The sequence below is a fragment of the Nannospalax galili genome, unplaced genomic scaffold, assembly GCF_000622305.1.
Source record: "Nannospalax galili isolate Female #2095 unplaced genomic scaffold, S.galili_v1.0 scaffold65, whole genome shotgun sequence".
NCBI lineage: Eukaryota > Metazoa > Chordata > Mammalia > Rodentia > Spalacidae > Nannospalax > Nannospalax galili.
The window spans coordinates 19,876-38,654 of record NW_008353294.1 but is presented as its reverse complement, the minus strand read 5'-3'; the positions used below and the strand labels follow the sequence as shown (position 1 = coordinate 38,654).

General features: G+C 37.6%; 1 pseudogene; it reads right to left on the bottom strand.

Annotated features, from left to right (window-relative positions):
- The window catches only part of LOC103747984, a 2,547-nt pseudogene extending 1,550 nt beyond the window's left edge, over positions 1 to 997 (bottom strand).
- Positions 998 to 18,779: the final 17,782 nt, after the last annotated feature.

Sequence of the window (18,779 nt, the reverse complement as noted above, 5' to 3'; positions counted from 1 at the left end):
ATATTTGCCTTAGAAATAAGAGTTGTTAAGTAGGCTGATATTTAATAGAAAAAGAAAAAATTAAAAAAATATTTAATAGAATTTATATTTACCATTCTATTCTGGCATATGTAACAAGGTCAATGCAATATGAACTTTAGAAAGTCCAATTACAGATACAATATTAAAGAAAACTGTAGAGAAATGGGGATAAATTCATATCCTTGATTTTATTCACTGTATGTTCTATCAATACATTGTTTCAGGACACTTTTTTCCATATAAAAAAATATTTAATAGAATTTATATTTACCATTCTATTCTGGCATATGTAACAAGGTCAATGCAATATGAACTTTAGAAAGTCCAATTACAGATACAATATTAAAGAAAACTGTAGAGAAATGGGGATAAATTCATATCCTTGATTTTATTCACTGTATGTTCTATCAATACATTGTTTCAGGACACTTTTTTCCATATTGAAATGAAACAAAATATCACAAAACTCTGAGAGTACTTTTTTAAATACAGAAACCTCCCTCCTCCAAACCATTTTGTTTTCTGACATTTGGCTTCCCTAAAAGCTGGTTACAAGATTAAAATTTGTTTATTCTATAATACTTGCTAATAGAAAGTAGAGATTTCTTTTAAACAGTTGATAAATGCAAAAACTTTGAATAAAACTACATAAAAAGTGAAATGTGGAGAATTGAAAACTTTTGGGAACCAGATTTGCCTTTCTACAAACTTCTGTAGCCTTTACGTAGACTAGCCTGCGATTTCATGAGGTGGTTTGAAAGAGAATGTCCCCCATAGGTGCCAAGTAGTTGAACATTTTGACCCTAGTTGGTGTGGCTGTTTTGGGAAGTCTTAGAAGGTGTGGCCATGCTGGAGGAAGCACATCACTGGGGCTGGGCTTAGAGAGTTCTTAAGCCTTGCGGGATCTCCAGTCTCATCTTGTGCCTGCTTGAAGATGTGACTGATCAGCTTCTGCTCCTACCATCACTGCCGCCATGCCTCTCCACCATGAGGGACTCTCGCCCCTTTGGAACTGTAAGCTAAATAAATTCTTCCTTTTATACATTCCCTTGGTCACTGTATTTTATCACAGCGACAGAAAAGTAGCTAAGACAATCCACCTCTAACTGCATGATCTTAGGTGAATTGGGAACTATTCTGTATACTTGCTGCAAGTAGACTAAGGTACAAGTGGGAGACAAGCAAACCTGGAGATCCCATGTGGGCCTTGTATATCTTTTGTCCCCTTTGTGTTCTTTTGTGAATTATTTCTGGATCAACTGTGTAGGTATCTGTTGAACAATTAAACAATGACAAGTGAGTTCTGTCTCTTTTGTCAATGTTGTGGTTCCAAAGGTGGGAAGTATTTGGGGGTACTCTGAATGAGAAAAATAGTTGGATACATTTATTTGATTGCAAGACTATAGAGGTGTAGAGTAACCTCTCCAAGTCCTGTGTTAAATATACAAAATGCTGGAACTTGGACTTTGATTCAGATTAAATGCCTTGTTGAATGCTTTGAACCTAGAACATTCTCCCACGATTCCTTCCACCCTCCTCATGTTTCACACACGTTCTTAGTTCACAGAATACATTCTGAATGAGTTTTTCCTTGCTTCCAAGAACACTTTATTGCTCATTTTCATCTGATTTTTCTTTCTTAAACATTGATACCGCACTTACTAGAAAACTAGTAGCAGCACATAAAAAATTGGTTATTACAAAGCAGAAGCAACACTAACACAGATCAATTGCATCTGTCTTTGAAGTTTCATGAGATCATGATCCTGTTAATACACTTATAATAATCATTGTGAGCATAAATTATATGTGCCTTAGAGAAAAATAAGAACTTTGATCTTTCTAATTATTTGATCACTATTTATATGAGGATTTACTATTTAGCTTGCTTGTATAAAGGAAATTTGTTTTAATATTAAACATAAAAACATTTAAAAATAATATAAGCATAAAAGCAATATTTACAATGTATCAACTACTTAAATTTTATACTTACATGTATTATCTGATGTGTCAATTCTCGGAAAAAGTAAATAGAAAATTATCCATCTTTGAGAACCCAGAACTTGTGATGCATTACTTTATCTGTCAATTATGTTGAAGGGAAAGAACCTTGAGTTGGGTATATTGTCCTGGTTTATCTAGGCAGATTCATTCTAATCACATGAGTCCTTAAGCGTGATGACCCTTTCCTACCTGTGGTCAGAGAAAGTGATATAAAAACAAGGGCAGGAACAGAAAGATGCAGCCTCAGAAGGAAATGTTTTGGTAGTGGTCACAAAATGAATGTGCTTACCGAGAGAATCTATACCACGAAAGACAGTAAATATCATAAATGAGGGGTTTCAATTTGTTAAGAAAAAGTTAAATATGTATCAATGATTATAGTTATTACATTATTATGTTTCCTAGTAAAAAACAAGAGGAAACAGAAATATGAAGAAGACTTAAATTTTCCATAAAAATTATTGTGGTAATTGATACAGAAGTGTGTTTTGGAGCTTTACAATGACCAAAAGTTTAGCTTACTTATTGCTATGCGAAGTAGTTGGCAGACACCTTTTCTAATACAATACACATCTTCCCCTAAGTTGTTCTGATTTTCTCTTAGTATATATATCACTATATCACTGAAAATAATTGAAATAAGATACAAAAATACAAAGGTTAAGTAAAGAAAGTAGCTCATATTCATTCATCAACCTACCTATTCATGAATCCATTGGTCCACTGAGCCACCCATTTATAATTTTCTGCCTTCAAATAATGACTCAGGAGCTTCTTCAATTTGACAAACATTTATTTAGTAGCTAATCCATTGTCTGTTCTAGATATTTGGTTATCAGTGGACTAATCAGGCAAGAATTAATAAAACATCAGCAATTACCATCCTTCCATAGAACTTAAGTGTAAAGAGGTAATACACAAAATCCCCCTACCCAGGCAAACAATGTTATTTTGAAGACAAGGGAGTTTCCTGCACTTGTGTTACTTCCTTGTTCATTTAAGACATGTAGGGTCCATCCTGGCATCTTTCTGATCTTTTATGGTTCTTCTTCCTTTTCATATCACCACTCACATATTTTCACCTTATGTGAACTGATATCTCCAAATATGTTAACAAATAAACAGATGGCTTAAAAGAGATGCAGTTATTGAAGCTGTTATCTTTTTACATTATCTATTTATTTTATGTATATGAGTGTTTTGCATGCTTGTGTATAAATGCACCCATGCATGCAATGCCCACAGAGGCCAGAAGAGGCATCAGATCCCCTGAAACTGGAGGGACTGACAGTTATTAGCTGCCATGTGAATGTTGGGAATCCAACCTGCATTCTCTTTTAGAGCAGAAAGTGTTCTTAACAACTGAATCATCTCTCCAGCCCCTGTAGCCATTATTAAAGAGACATGGGGAAATGCTATAGAATAAACAAAAGGATTACAGAAGTACTTAGAAAGTAGCAACACGTTTCTGAACATAGAAGGAAGTTCCAGAGCCAGACAGAAGGATGCTCTAGGCCTAGAATCTAATAGAAACTTTAGTTAAGAAGACACTTAACTCCTATGACAGGCAGAGCACTGGGCAGGAAGGAAAAAACAAAACATACACACTATCTCACTCCTCTGGCCATCTGCTTTCCTACTGGTACCTTGCATTGGCCATTCCAATAAGAAACCAGCCCAATAGAGAACCTCAATGATTCAGGTCAACATTTGAGACACAGAAAAGCAGAGGATCCGGTTCTAGGTAGGAAGCATATATGGAGTTGTGAACACAAAAATTATTCAAATTATATTTCAAATGGATACACTTCAATATTAGCATGTTAATAGAGGGAACTATCTAAATTAAGTTAGTGTGTCTCTGATGGAACACTTCAGAGTACTAATAATCAGATATAGGAAGTGAGAAGGTTTTAATCTTTCAAATACACTTTTATTCTATAATTAATTAATGCTTATTTGGGTAAGTGAAATTTTCTGGTTTAATGAATGCATCTGTGAGACACTGTGTAAATGGAGCTTTGTAAGCATTGTCCTCACATGAGTAGCCTTGGGAAAGTTATCTATTTATATATTAGGAGGAAAGAAGAATAAGCTTTTGTATCATGTGCACACTCAACCAGCAGATGTCATGAGAAGTCCTATGTATGTCTTTCTTTCCTGCTTATTGTTGGAATTCAGGGAAAAATTCTCATAGGGTCTTAACACCAAGAACTATCTTCTCTTCTTTGTCTTTGGGAATAGATTACATGTTTAACAAAAATTAGTTTATATTTTAATGTTTTGTGGGGAGCACCTCAGTAGACATTGTAAGGATTGTATTTTATTCTTTATTAGAATTTTTTGTATATTTTATACAAAATATAAATTTTTGTATATTTCTTACAAAATATTTCAACAACAATACAAAATTTTTGTATATTTCATACAAAATATTTCAACAACTTAAAGAAAATAATCTTTATACCCCCTCCCCTTTGGCACCCTCCCATAGCCCCCCCCCAGGAGTTCATACATTCTGTCATTTGTGTTAAGGCCTATCATATAAATTTAGTGTCTACAGATGTTCCCTCAGTGCAAGTTCATCCACTGGGATCTAGTCAGCCTATCTAGAATCATTCCCTTTAAGAAGATCAGCTCTTCCTCACCCAGCAGTAATCAGTTGCCAATAATTCTTCAACTAAGTTTGGGGCCTGTTATTCATTTCCACAGTTTTTTGCTGGGTTTTTGTCTGCTTAAGTTTGCCTGGGTCTTGTGCATACTGATTCCATTGCTGCAGGTTTGTAAGAGAAGGGTCCCAGGCACCTGAAGGACTATTTCACTGTTGTCATGCACTTCCTTCCTGTCTCTTACAGCCATTCTGCCCCCTGTTCCACAATGGCCCTTGAGCTCTGAGTCAGTGGATTTTAATATAGGAGTCCTGTTCAAAGATCCACATTCTGCAGGCTTTTATTTTCTGCATTTTGGCCATTTGTGACCTTTTGCATTCCTGGCCCTCTGTTGCATGAAGGAGTCTTATTGATGACAGTTGAAAGATGCCTCAGTGTTCTCTTCATCCCTTGTTCTATGTTCTGTGAGCCTTAGGTGTAGAGGTTGCATCCTAGATGTGCCACTTAGACTCTGGCAACTCATAGACAATCTCTGTGTGACCAGTTGTAAAACTCTGTAATTATCTCTGCCTCTTGAAAAAGAAGCTTCCTTGGTGGGTTGTGCCTAGAATACTTGTCTAGGGATGTGACAGCCTTGGCGTTTTCTCTAAGACGTATGACCTTTCCAGCTTTGTGTATTTGACTAGGTTTACAGTACCACACATGAACTTCCTCCCATTGAGTGGGCTTCAAGTCCAATTAGGTATGTGTTGATTACCAGGTAATCAAGGACTGTGGCAATAGCCTATGTAATTTTGAGAGTCTCTTGGACTACCCTGGCCAACAACTCAAAGGAAGGTGTATCTTACTTTAAATATGTTCTCTGATTTTTCTCTATTGAATTCTAGCACTTCATTGTTTAATGATTTTGAAATTTCTAAATGCCTAGACAGAAGAGTAAATCCAGTTCTCTCTTCAATAACATTGGCTTTGTCCTTTTGATAAATGGCCAGTAGTATTTTTTTTAAAAAAGTAGATCATAAAGATTTATGATTCAATGCCCTAGACTGAAGAAATGCTATTATTCACCACCAAATCTTCTTATTAACCACTAAGAATTCCTTCTTCCATTGTACAGAAAAGGATAATCACAGCTGGTCTAGTGTTGCTCATCCCTTCCTGGAATAACTTTTGAATTTCATAATATATTAATAATGGGAATTAAAAATTATTTATTTAGTAACCACATGATTAGAAGGAGCATTTCATTATAGCGTTAACATATTCAATAACAATTTCCAGAGAAAAGATGCATCTCTTTCAAAATTGGCTGTAAATTTTTAGGTTCACAGTTGAATTAATACAGTTATACAATATTGAACTCAGTATAAGACATAAGACATAAAATTGAATGAGGTTTTAACCTTTAAAAAAAAAGATCTCCATTTCATTTTAAAATACACTGTTTCATACAGAAAAACTCATTTTAATGCTACTAACACTTAAATGTTTGCACATGTGTCTCTATTTTCTATATATCTGATTATTACCAGTCACAGTCTAAAATCCTTGGCACCTGAGTATGGTTTATCACCTCTACTAATTAATATGAAGCAAATTTTTATGCTTCTTCCTCAAATATAACTCATTTTTTTACTTGTTGATTTTTTTGTGTGTGTTTCATACAGAACATCCCAAACAATCTTATTCACTTATATACCCACATCCCAAATGGCACACTCCCATAGCCCCCCCACCCCGGCATTAGAGCCCATATACTCTGTCATCCCTGTTACTGCCCACTGTGTTGTCAGTACCCCCAGCCATTCCCCAGTGCTTGTCCATCTGCTGAATCTAGTCAGCCTATCTAGAGTTCCTTGTTTTAGGAAGATCAGCTGTTCCTCATCTAGCAGCAATCAATAGTCCTTTAGATAAGATTGCGGTCTGCTGTTCATTTTCACAGTTCTATGCTGGGTTACTGTCTAGGAGTCTCTTGGGCTACCCTGGCCAACAACTCGAAGGAAGATATCTCCTGTCTGGCATTGTTTCTTGTTATGTAGCCTTTAGCTATACACATGGACTCTTAAAGAGTTATATTTGCCGCGAACCAAGACTCCGACCAGCAGAGCCAAGGAAAGGACAACACGGACGCCAAGGTGAGGTTCAAGCAATTCTCTCTCTCTTTATTCTTCATCATCCCACAATACATACCCTCATCAGATCCATCCCACAATCAGACCGTCACATGGAGCCAATCAGGACATGAGCATGGGGCTAACATGCAGGCAGAGCAGCAAATCATTGGGCCACGCAATAGAATCATGCTCGGTGACGTATCATGTCAGGCAGGCTGCGTGTGATCAAGCTTACTTGCACGAGTTAGAACAAACAAGTGAGGGTCACGAGGCTTGGCAGCCAGCCAGGGCGCCATCTTGGCCGGCTCGACCGCACCCGCTTTCCACATTCTACAACCCTTTAATCTTTGGTTATACTTTCCTTTTGGGTGTTTAAGACCATACAGTTGGTCCAGATAAACCAACTTATTTTTACTCTTAAGGTTGTTTGAGGATCTGTTCCTCAGGGGTTACATGGGCTTGGGAGGAGCCTCTGGCTCCTTTCCTTTACTAGTTCCATCTATGTGAAGATAAGTCAAAGGTCCTGCATGACCGTGGCTGGTTTCACTTGGAAGCATGAAGGAAATGTTTCTTCTCTGTTGACCCTCTTCTTTGTAGACTGGACACTGGTTCAAGTAATGGGAATTTTTTTATTAGTCCCACTTTGTTCATCTCATTTTCCCCTTTGCTGCCAGCTACATCACACACAATCTTTTTATCACTAATATATTTTATTGATGTGCTATCCTATTTCCTTTCCAGATACCAACAACTTGTTGACACACCCAGGGGAAATGCTGGGTTCTTTAATATCCTACTAGCCATCTTCTAAGCATCTGGAGAAAGTACAATGCATCATTTTTATCTAACATTTATGATTAGATTTTCACTTAAGTTCTTGTAGAACACACAGTTTATATCCAGTGGGTGAATAAGTCAATTATAGAAGAACAAATGGGCCATACTAAGCAGGCAGGGATTGTTAATGCCAAATGTTTAGAATGTTAACTATTAAACTGCTTTCTTCTATTTAGTCAGAACTTCAGCGGTACAGAACTTAAGTAATTTATACCTCTATAAATTAAGGGCTTTGTTTTAGATGAAAGGTTTCCTAACAAACCTGAACTTTAGAATCACCAGAACACCTTAAAAATACATGTATGTTTGGGACTCTCCTGAGACTTTGTGAATCGTATTTCTCTCTAAGTACCCAGGAATCAATTGGTCTTAATGCTATATTCTGCCCATGAATAACTAGGATTGCATGAATCATACTTCTTCATTATAAACTTTTTCAAGTTGTACCACACAGATTTCACCAGATGGAGATGGAATGCAGAAGGAGGAAAGAAGAGACTTCTTCCTGTCTGCTTTTGCTCTTATCAGCATCAGTCTAGAGACTGAAACGTTCCTTCCTGTGCTGGACAGCTTCAGTTGTCAACTTGACACACTGGGAAGAGGGAATCTGAGCTGAAGAATTTCTACGAGATTGGCCTATTGGCATGTCTGTAAAGCATTTTCTTGGTTATTGAGTTATAGCCCACTGTGGGCATAGCCACTCCTGGGCAGGTGATCCTGGGTTTTATAAGAAAGCAGGCAGAGCACAGGCCAGAGGTGCAAGCTAATAAGCAGCATTCCTCCATGGTCACTACTTCAGCTCCTGCCTCCCAGTTCTTGCCTTGAGTTCCTGCCCTGGCTTCCTCTACGGTAGACTATAAGAATATGAAATAACCCCTTCCTCCTCCAAGCTGCTTTTGGTCAGTGTTTTATCACAGCATCAGAAAGCAAACTATACCACTAGCGTAGAGCTTTTCCTCTGTGAACACACATCCTTTCAGTCGTATTGCATTAGGGCCTCACCTGTGTGGTTAATTTACCCGTAGTTGCCTTTTCAAGGGTGTAATCTCCAAATACAGTCACATTAAGGGCTTTAATATATGTCTTTTGAGAAACACAATTGTTCATAACACGAGACATCCTCTGGCATAGGACACCAAATCCTATGGGGCTCTCTCTGAATTTCCCCTGTTCAACACCAGGTATGCAGAGTTCATGCTTAGATTTCTGAGTTAGTTCTTTGGCCTCTCCTCTGAGCTATAATGTTAACCCAAAGCCTGATAACTCCAAATCCTTGCTCTGTTTCTCCCAGTTGTAAAGGTGGTAGTTGCTTCCTGTGTTTTCTATTTCATGTCAATCTTTATGCTTCCTAGGGCTACTACCATCCTTTAGTACCTGCTCAACCAATTTCAAATCAAACTTTCTTCCCTGAAATGTCTAATGTGGTTTCTATTTGCAGGCTGGTAACTGGTAACAACCCATAGGAGAGAAAAAACAACAACAACAACAACAACAACAACAACAACAACAACACTTGTTTATTTATGAGTTTATGTGTGCCACATGCATACTGTTGCCCAGAGGCCAGAAGAGGGCATCAGATACGTTGGAACTGGAGTTACAGGAGGTAGTAACTCTCTGCAAGAGCAAGTGCTCTTAACCACTGAGCCATTTATCCTGCCCTCATAGGAAACTTTTGAACTAGCCTTGTGAGTCTAGATGAAGAATCTTTCAGCTAGCAGGAAGATTGGACGTTTGAGAAACAGTGAAGTCACCGTGATCGATGCAAAGTGAAACAGATATTTGGACATGATATCAAAATGGTGTCAGGGTCAGACAACTTTCAGAGACGGAAAAATCAACAGTGAAAAAACCCAACAACTCTCACTTTCGACTGTATTTGAACAAGAAAACAAAGTTACTGAAAAGTTGAAGTGTGACATGATGGCTTTTTGTTTGATCTTTTAAAAAGAGTACTGTGACTGAGAATTAAAAACTGAAATAAGGATATCACTTAGGAGAGATGATGGCTTTTAAGAGGTTGTAGCAGTGGAGATAGTAAGTATTCTATCTATGAATGTACTTCAATGACGGGAAAAATTAAGTTTGTCCATAAATCTGATACATCCTGAAAGGTGAGGAAGTGATGTATAATTTAAATAATAAAGCTGCCACTAGTAGAAATGGAACTGTCTCTTTTTATTAAAGTGTTGAACACAAACTATGGTTTTAGCATGTTTAGCATGCACAAGATATCATTAGACAATTTCTAGATCTGAAATTCATGGCAGGATATAGACTTGAGAGACATCATAATATAGATGAAATTTAAATCTATGGCACTGAGTACAATAATCTAGGGAATATAATAGAGATGACACTCAGTATATGTTGACATGTGAGATGGAGGAGAAGGAGAGGATCAAGTGATGAAAGAGCATCCAGGAAAAGAGGAGGGATGCCAGAGGAAGGGAGTATGCTGGGACCAATGACCACAGAATGTCCTGGACAAGATAGTGACAAGTAGTGACAAAGGTTCTGACAGATCGACAGAAAAACATGACTTTAGCAGCTCAAAGGCCACTGATGATCTTTATAAGGAGCAGTTTTTCTATGGATGTGTGGAATGGAAAGTCAATTTAAGAGTGTTTTTAAAAGATAGTGGAAGGAGATCAGTTGAGGCCAGAGAGTGTGGACAGCACTGCTCTCCTCTCTCTTAAGAATAGAGGAGGAATTAGGGGAAACTAAGGTTGCAAAGCAGAAAGAGGGGGGGCTCTCTAGGAAAAAAACCCAATAGACTGGATATATATTAGGGAGATTTTCTAGACTGGCTTACGTGATGCAGTCCGGGTAGTCCAACAATGGCCATCTCACACTGAAGAAGCCAAACATCCTGTAGTTGCTCAGTCCAGACGTTTACATGACTCAGCAGTCCCAGTCTGGTGCTGATGGTCTGGAGGATTCCTGCAGAGCTGCTAGTGTTCAATCTACACTGGAAGCCTCAAGAAGCTGGTTCTAATCTCAGTGAATGAATGCAACAGTGACAGCAACAGGATGGACGAATTTTCCAGCAAGAGTGAAGGCCAGTAGGCAGAAGGTAGTTGCCTTTAATCTGGGTTCCCACTGGAAGGTTCTGCCTACATTTACAGTGAGTCTTCCTACTTCAAAAAAGTCTTCCTACTTTCTGATGAAGAAAAATCCCTTACAAGACTGCCCATTTGACTTGCCTTTTAGATGACTGCAGATCTGGTGAAGCTGATAGTCGAGAATAACCATCACAAAGCCTGAGGGAATTTTTGAAATAGAAAAGAAGTAGCATGTTTGTATACTGTGGGGAACCAAAGAACTAAGGGGAAAATGGAATTATTCAGAAAATAGGGGAGAACTGCTAAAGTGAAGGCCTGAGTAGGAAAAGGGGACAGAATTAGGGGCACAGATGGAATAATTGGAAGACACTTTCAGGGACAGTCAGAATACTTTGAAGAGATTGTGAAGTTAGAAGAAATATTATTTCACTTCCTCACTTGAAATGTATGATGTCTTCTAGTTCATTGAAAAAAATTCTGTAGTCCTTACACATCCTGCCTTCAACGTGGAGATGAGTACACTCTGACTTTCTCTCTGATGTAACTCCAGCACTCTTTGAGATTTGAATATAGCAAGAGTTGGAGGGTTTATTTAGTTTAGTTTTTTGTTTGTTTGCTTTTCATTCATTTGCTTTGCTTCATTCAAAACCTTTGAGCCTTGAACTCTGCCTAGAACAGTATCCTCGTGGCTTCTTGTCTTCCTTCTTCTTATTTAAATGTTTGGCCCAACGGTTTCTTCAGGAATGCCTTTTCTCTAAAATTTAGTTCCTGTCAGCTGTGTGCTCAGAAGTTACTCTGTACGATGACGTTCTAGCAGTGGCCATTAATTTCAGTCTTGCACATTCTTGTTTCCATATTCATTACTTTCTACTTCACCACACTGCTTCACGTTTCCAGCACTTAGTGAAGTATCTGCCTTGCATGCAGTGGGTGCTTCCTAATAATCTTTTTGGTACTGTGAACTAAATTAGAACACTGAGCATCCTAGGCAAGAGTTCTACCCCTGATCTATACCCCATTCCTCTTTTTATTATAAGCATTTGTTTTTTGAAATGGGGTCTCACAAGGTTGCCCAGGCTGACATTGAATTCCTTCTGTAAAACAGGCAGTTCTGGAATTTGAAATACTCTTGTCTCATTCTCCTGAGTAGCTGAGATTAACAATGTATACCACCAGGCCCAGGTATAATTCTTTATTCAATTAAAATGAAAACTGAACATCCCAAAGTTTTCTAGAACTGTAGGTTATTTATTGCTTTTGAATATCTGTGCACTCATAATTCGAGCTTCCAGAGCAAAAAAAACACCAAAAAAAAAACCCTGTGAGATGTCACTTCTCTTCTCAGGGATTTCTGAGTTCTCTCCTTACATGTTCTAGAAAGCTAGTCTGCTTTCTGTGGCACATTCTGTCCCTTACCATTTACTTCTGGGTATCTATTGATCACTTCGTCATTCTGTAGCATGCTTTACCCCAAAGCATGGATACAAGTCAGCAAACACATCTGCTGTCCTGTGTCAGGTTTGAGTTGGTGATAGTAACAACCACCTAGTTAATACTTTCTGTGAATGAGTCCCTGCTCTGGTAATATGGTTTCTACTGTGTATATTTACTTATCTCACAATTGTTATGTTGAAGACATGATTGTCCTCATTTTACAGATATGTCAGCGAACTATTGAAAAATGATGTAAATTCCTCTAAAATATAACCAATAGATAACTGACCCAGGATTTAAGGCCAGACAGTCTGGTTCTAGGATCTATTTTATGAAAGGAACTGGAACTATAGTATAGCAAAGGAAAAGCTAGAACTGGCTGACAACTGCATCTCCTATACTGGACATAGTTGTCAATTCGAGTTCTCTGGATACAGGACATATCTTTTACAGATGTGGCTTTCCCCTCTTATTTTGGGCTTAATTCTCTTTAAAAATAGAATTCTTCTTTCTTAACCTTTTATTTACCCTTACCTCCTGCTCTCAGCTACAGGAATCAATACGTTTAACAACACAATCTCTGAAAAGATGAACTCATTCAAACAACTCAACAGAGCCTCTTGTGTGATTAAATAATAAAATTAAAATCTCCACAGCTTGGGGTGGGATCTGTGCATTTTCATTTGTCCAGTTTCTTATGTCTGCATGGCTAAAGGGGTCACCACAGATGCCCCTACAAGAACAAAGCTAAGGTGTTGACATTCACTCAAGAATTTAGAGATGGCTTAGCCTTTGAAAGGATACACTTTACCTTCCCACTTTATATGCAAGACACTGCAAAGGTTACATGAAACAACAGTGGCATTTGCTACTCCTAGAAGCTAAGAAAAAAATATGAGACAGCATGACATATGACTTCTAGCACTATAAAGTAATTCTGGAAAATTATGGCATTTTGTTCAGCAAAGACATATGCCACAGTGTCCAAGGCCAGAAGTAAAACATCAGAAGAGATCACTAGAAATCTTTAAGAGGACATTCCTGAGGAAAAGTGTGTCTTTTTCACAGAAAAGAACATCTCAGAGAAGACTGATTCAACGCTACATTCAGGACATTGAGAAAGAACTTTGGTATTGTTAAGTCAACAACAAATCTACCTTCTTAAAGCATTTTGATGGTGCTATATCCAGGCGACTGGATAAAGTCAACAAATCAGCTGAACATCATGGCATCTCTTATGAATAGCATACAGGCCTGTTTTATTTTATCATATGCAATAACTGCAACATGAGCACCTGCCAATAATAAGTTAATTCATTAAAAAAGATGAGCAAGTCAGGAGCTGAGGATATAACAATAACAAAATAGATTAAAACAAAATCTCAGTCTTCTGAAAATAGTGCCAATGGAGTGCTTACAAAGTTCCAGGCAGTGCTCAGTTTTATGGACAATTATTATTAATATTTCTTAGTCACCATTTAGATAGTCCCTGTTTTGTAGCTTTGCTGTTATAGGATGAGACCAGTGAGGGTTAGAAGTAGTAAATCCTTGATCAAGGCTTCCAGTGGTGAACAAGCAGATCGATCATGCTTCAGACCCAGGCTTCTCTGACTCAGAGGTCTTGTGGTTTGCTGCTTGCTTTGAAAACTTAACATTGTCTCCCACCATTCTGCTCATTTATGCTCTGTGAATTCACTGGCCCTGTATTACTAACCCTAGGTCACCAGGCTTGTTTTGTCTCAACTGCCTTAGCCTGAGGTGTTTCCACTTCATAACAGATTTGGTCGCCAAGTATAATATATCTACTGATTCTGCTTAGATAGATATAATCATAACACATCACAGCAGCCTCGATTTTATGTTTATGATGAAAAGCATTTCCTTTTTTCTTTTTGTCTCCCTCCCTCCCTCCCTCCCTCCCTTTCTTTTTTTTTGAGACAAGGTCTCCCCATAGCCCCTGCTGGTCTGGAACTCACTATGCAAACCAGACTGATCTCAATCTCACACACATCTGCCTGTCTCTGCTTCCTGAACACTAGAATCAAAGTTACATGCCAGCATGCCTAGCCAGGAAAGCATTTCTTAATCAGTATCATTGTGAACTAATTTGTGAGAACTTTACTAAAATATGACTTGGAGATTAGTCGTGTTGTCTAATAAAAAGTGTGCTATATTGTTCAAATGACTACAAAACCTGTACATATACAGATGGTTTTAGGTGCAGCTGATTATGTCTAGGAGCTTCCCCATTAACATTGGTCAACATTGTTCATATGAATTTGGACAACAGAAATGAAGCAGTTCCCATTGTTCTCTGAAACCCGTTACCAACCACACATGGGCACTAGATGTTTGCAAAGCTCTCACTCTGTGTTCATTTATTCCTTGAACTCTTGGACCTGCTCACCACAGTTCCATGTGTGTGCTGGCTTCTCCATGGCCCCATCTTTGTAGTTCATTGTCTGAAGTTGGCAGGACATGGCTTCTGAGGTTGACTCTTCGGTAGTTCCATCTCTTATGGAATTCCTCTTCTGCTCCTATGCTTTACAGGAATTTGCAATGACTACTTCCTGTGCTAAATACTTTATCACCAAACTCTCAGAATAACAGTTCTTTACTGACTGAAGCTTGAATGACTAAGGAGCAAAACATGAATGCTGATTGCTGGTGAAATGGGAAGCCATGTGTTAATTATTCCAAGACAGAATTTACAGAACTGTTAGTAACAAAAAACTCCTTAATCTCTTCTAAAGAAGTGTTTACCTACCGAGAAATGCACTGTGTCAGATAGGGCTTGGTATTTTCCTACCTAACAGACTTATTTTTAAGTGTTCTACCTTGACGTCCACTGATTTAAGAAGTGATAGTCTGAAATGGCCAAGGTGAGGAATGACAGAGAAACTCAGTATCAGATCCCCAGAGAAGTTTGATTCTGCATGCCAAACAGGAACTAATACCTATTGATTAATTTTGGATGCTTTTTTTCAGTCATTATTGTAGAACCTAAAAACTATTTGACTGAAATTAATGAAGTACAAGTTGTTTATGTAGCTGTCTAATGGTAATATGTCAGTTTATTATGATTCTAGATGATTTATTAGTTCTGGTTTCAAAAGGATAAAAGTATATATTGTGCCTCACCAAACACCATGACTTATATAAGTAATTTATGATTCTACTATTTTTTATTTAATGTGCACAATAACTTTTATGAGTATGTGGGGCTTTTCGGAAAATGTATTTCATTTAAAAAATATACTTGTATTTGAAATAGTTTATCTTACGTATTTTAAATACATTACTCATGTGCTTCTGACATTTTAAAATTTATTTTAAAATAAACACCATTCTAAAATAGTTTTAGATTTACATAAAAGTTGAGAAGCAACTACAGAGATTTTCAATGTATTCTATACCTAGTTTTTCCATTATTAGCATATTAGTATAATGCATTTATTATAATTGATGAATCAGTATTGACACATTAGCTGGAGCTTATATTAGCTGATATTTCCTTACTTTTAACATGTCTTTTTTTATATTCATGAATCATATTAGAATATGATATTATATTTGGCTATCATGTCTCCTTGTACTCTGTGTGGCTCTGATTGTCTCCAGGAACTCCCTTATTGTTCATGACCTTTACAGTTGTGGGAAATGCTGATCAGGTATTTTTTAGAATGTTCTTCGATTGGAATTTGATACTTTTCCCCCCAACTAAATTTGGATTATGGGATTTAATGAGGAAAACCTGTTGCATGACATTCCCCTTGGTATTCCAAAGGGAAATTCCTTTGCAACTAGTATCTATTCATCCCAGACAGGGAATTGACAACAGACCAAAGAAACAATTCTACCCTTCCCTGGTTTTGTGACTCAGTGGGTTAATTGGGGTTACTGGAGCATGGTTGAAGAGTTACTTACATAACAGGTGAGAAGTTACTTAAAAGAATGTAGATGAGGGGTTACTTAGTTATAGGAGCATGGCTGACTTAAAGGTACTCCATCACCCGAAGGCCCACCCCAGCATGGATGGGACACACAAGAACTGAATTCCTAGAGCTCCTTGTCTAACTTGGAGTCAGTTCCTCTGTGTCTCTTTCCAGCAATTGTTACTGTTTATATGCATCTGAGGGGGAGGTCTTCTGAATCTTATGATTTGAGCTTCCTGAGTCTGATAAATTTCATGAGGTTCTTGAACCTTGTAAATTTAATTAGCTTGCTGAATCTTATAAGCTTCTCTCCTTCCTCCAGGAGTGAGTGTTTTGATTCAGAGGAAGTATTTATAGCACAGGACCACAGATAAGAGCCTTTGTCATTACATCATATCAAGGATGTGTACTTTTGGTTGGACACATCACTATTGGAGCTACACTGGTAGCCTGGCTGACATGATGTTTGCCAGGTTTCTCCACTGTGCAGTTACTTTATTTTTCTCTTTTCATATCAGACACTTTGGAAGTAAGTCACTGTATTATTGCTAGAGCCAATATAAGAAAGTTCCACATTATATGTAGCTTACAAACATTTACTGTCTCATCGCTCTGGGGTGGTAATCAACTTCCCATCACTGTGACAAAAAAAAAAAAAAAAATTGCCTGAGATTGTTAACGTGTAAGAAGGAATGGTTTATCTTGGCTCATAGTTTCAGAGGTTTTATTCATGGTGGTTTGGCCCATCATTTTCAAGTACATAAGGCAGTAGTTTAGGGTTGGGCAAAGCCATTCACCTTATTAACAGGCCAGAAGTGAGAATAAGATTGAGAGCGAGAGTGAGAGATAGCTAGGAGACACACACACAGAGGGAGAGGGAGAAGGAGAGAGGAGAGAGAGGAGAGAGAGAGGGAGAGGGAGAGGGAGAGAGAGAGGGAGCAGGAGAGGGAGAGGGAGAGAGGGAGAGAGAGGAGAGAGGAGAGAGAGAGAGAGAGAAGTGAAAATCCCCATACCTCCTTTAACAGCACACTCTTAATGACCTAGATTCTTTCCATCAGGCATCTCCTCTTAAAGATTCCAACCTCTCCCATAGCTCCAAGACAAATCTTTATTACAAGGGCTTTTGGGGGACATTGCAGATCCAAACTGTAGTGTGGAGGTTTAAAGCCCAAAATCTAAGTGTTAAGCAGGATTGATGCCTTCTGAGATGGGTGAGATATATTCTAGAACTTTTTCTTAGCTTCTGGTAATTTGTTGGAAATCTTAGGAATTCTTCAGTTTGTAGATGAATCATTTTTATTTGCTCCTTCAGGTTCACATGGCACCCTCCCTTGTATTTATGTCCACGTCCAAATCTCACTGTTTTGTAAATATCAGATTGAAGTAGAGGCTCACCTTACTGTAATAGGGCCTCACCTTAAGTAATTGCACCTGTACTGACCCTAGTTTCAAATAAGATCATATTTTCAGGTTCAGGCAGCCAAGACTTCAATATGTAAATCTCTAGAGGGATACAGTACAGCTCAAAATATTAAAAACACTCTCCGTAGTTAAGTGTTGGGAAGTTATGATCAACTTCCCTGAATATTTGAATATCGAGTGTCATTTATTTATGCTAGAATGGATATTTTGGCATGAAATTTAATACTACTTTATTATGTAGCTAAAATTATTTTATTTTTGGCTGTTTGGAGTGTTTTAAGTTGGCTTCTGAGACTCCTCAGCATATTCCCATGATTGTTTTATTTCCTTTTAAACCAGAATATTCTGTTTTGTGACCCTAAGAAGCACTTGGCTAATCTTATACATTCACCATGATCAGAATCAAGCACTTTTCCAAGGGTCATTTTATCGGAGAATGCTATTAGCAGCCAAGACCTGGGTGTTATGGTCATTGCCTCCAGCTTATTGCCTCTTTGTTACCTTTCCACTGACAAAGTAAGGAGTGGTATTGTCTGTACTCCCTGTGTATATGTATAAAGAGCTATACAGATTTTCATATACAACTACTTGAATCTATGGTAACTTAACACGCATACTCATTGGCATCACCAACTCTAATACATCCCCATGTGGGTTATTCCGGTCTCCTCTCACTTTTCTGTAATTTCCCACGAAAGCAGTGAGAAACTTGTCTCCTACCATCTGCCGTTCATTCACTTAATTGTCCACCTCCAATTCACATTTATAGCAGTTTTCATTTGTTTTTAATCTGTAAAACTATTAAAGCATAAATATTTATTAACTAATCATAAATATTTAAATACATAAATTCCACAGAGTAATGGCTTATTTCCTAGAAATAGCTGCAGACTATATTTATGAGATAATATTTCTTCTCTGGATCATCGTTAATGAGAACAGCACCATTAGTGAAGTGCAATTGACTTTTTATTTAATGTAAGCTGTTCAGCTATGCATTAGAAAAGTTAGAACAAATGATATAAGCATCACCTTCATGTTTTCATCAAAGTAGAAAATATAAAATTTGTGATATTTCTCTCACACACACTTAAACACATTAATTCTATTCATATTTTCACAAATACAGTAAAGTTTTATTTGGAATATTTCAGATATAGTAAATTTATGGAGTGAAGATTACAGAGAATATAAATTATCTACCAGGATACCAGCTGAAACATATTTTCCATGTATTAACTGGCTTTGACTATGGCCAAAGGAAAAGTCCTCACAAGGCCCTAAAGGCTGCAGTCATGGAATCCTGATTACCTTGAATGTATGAAAATACAAAAT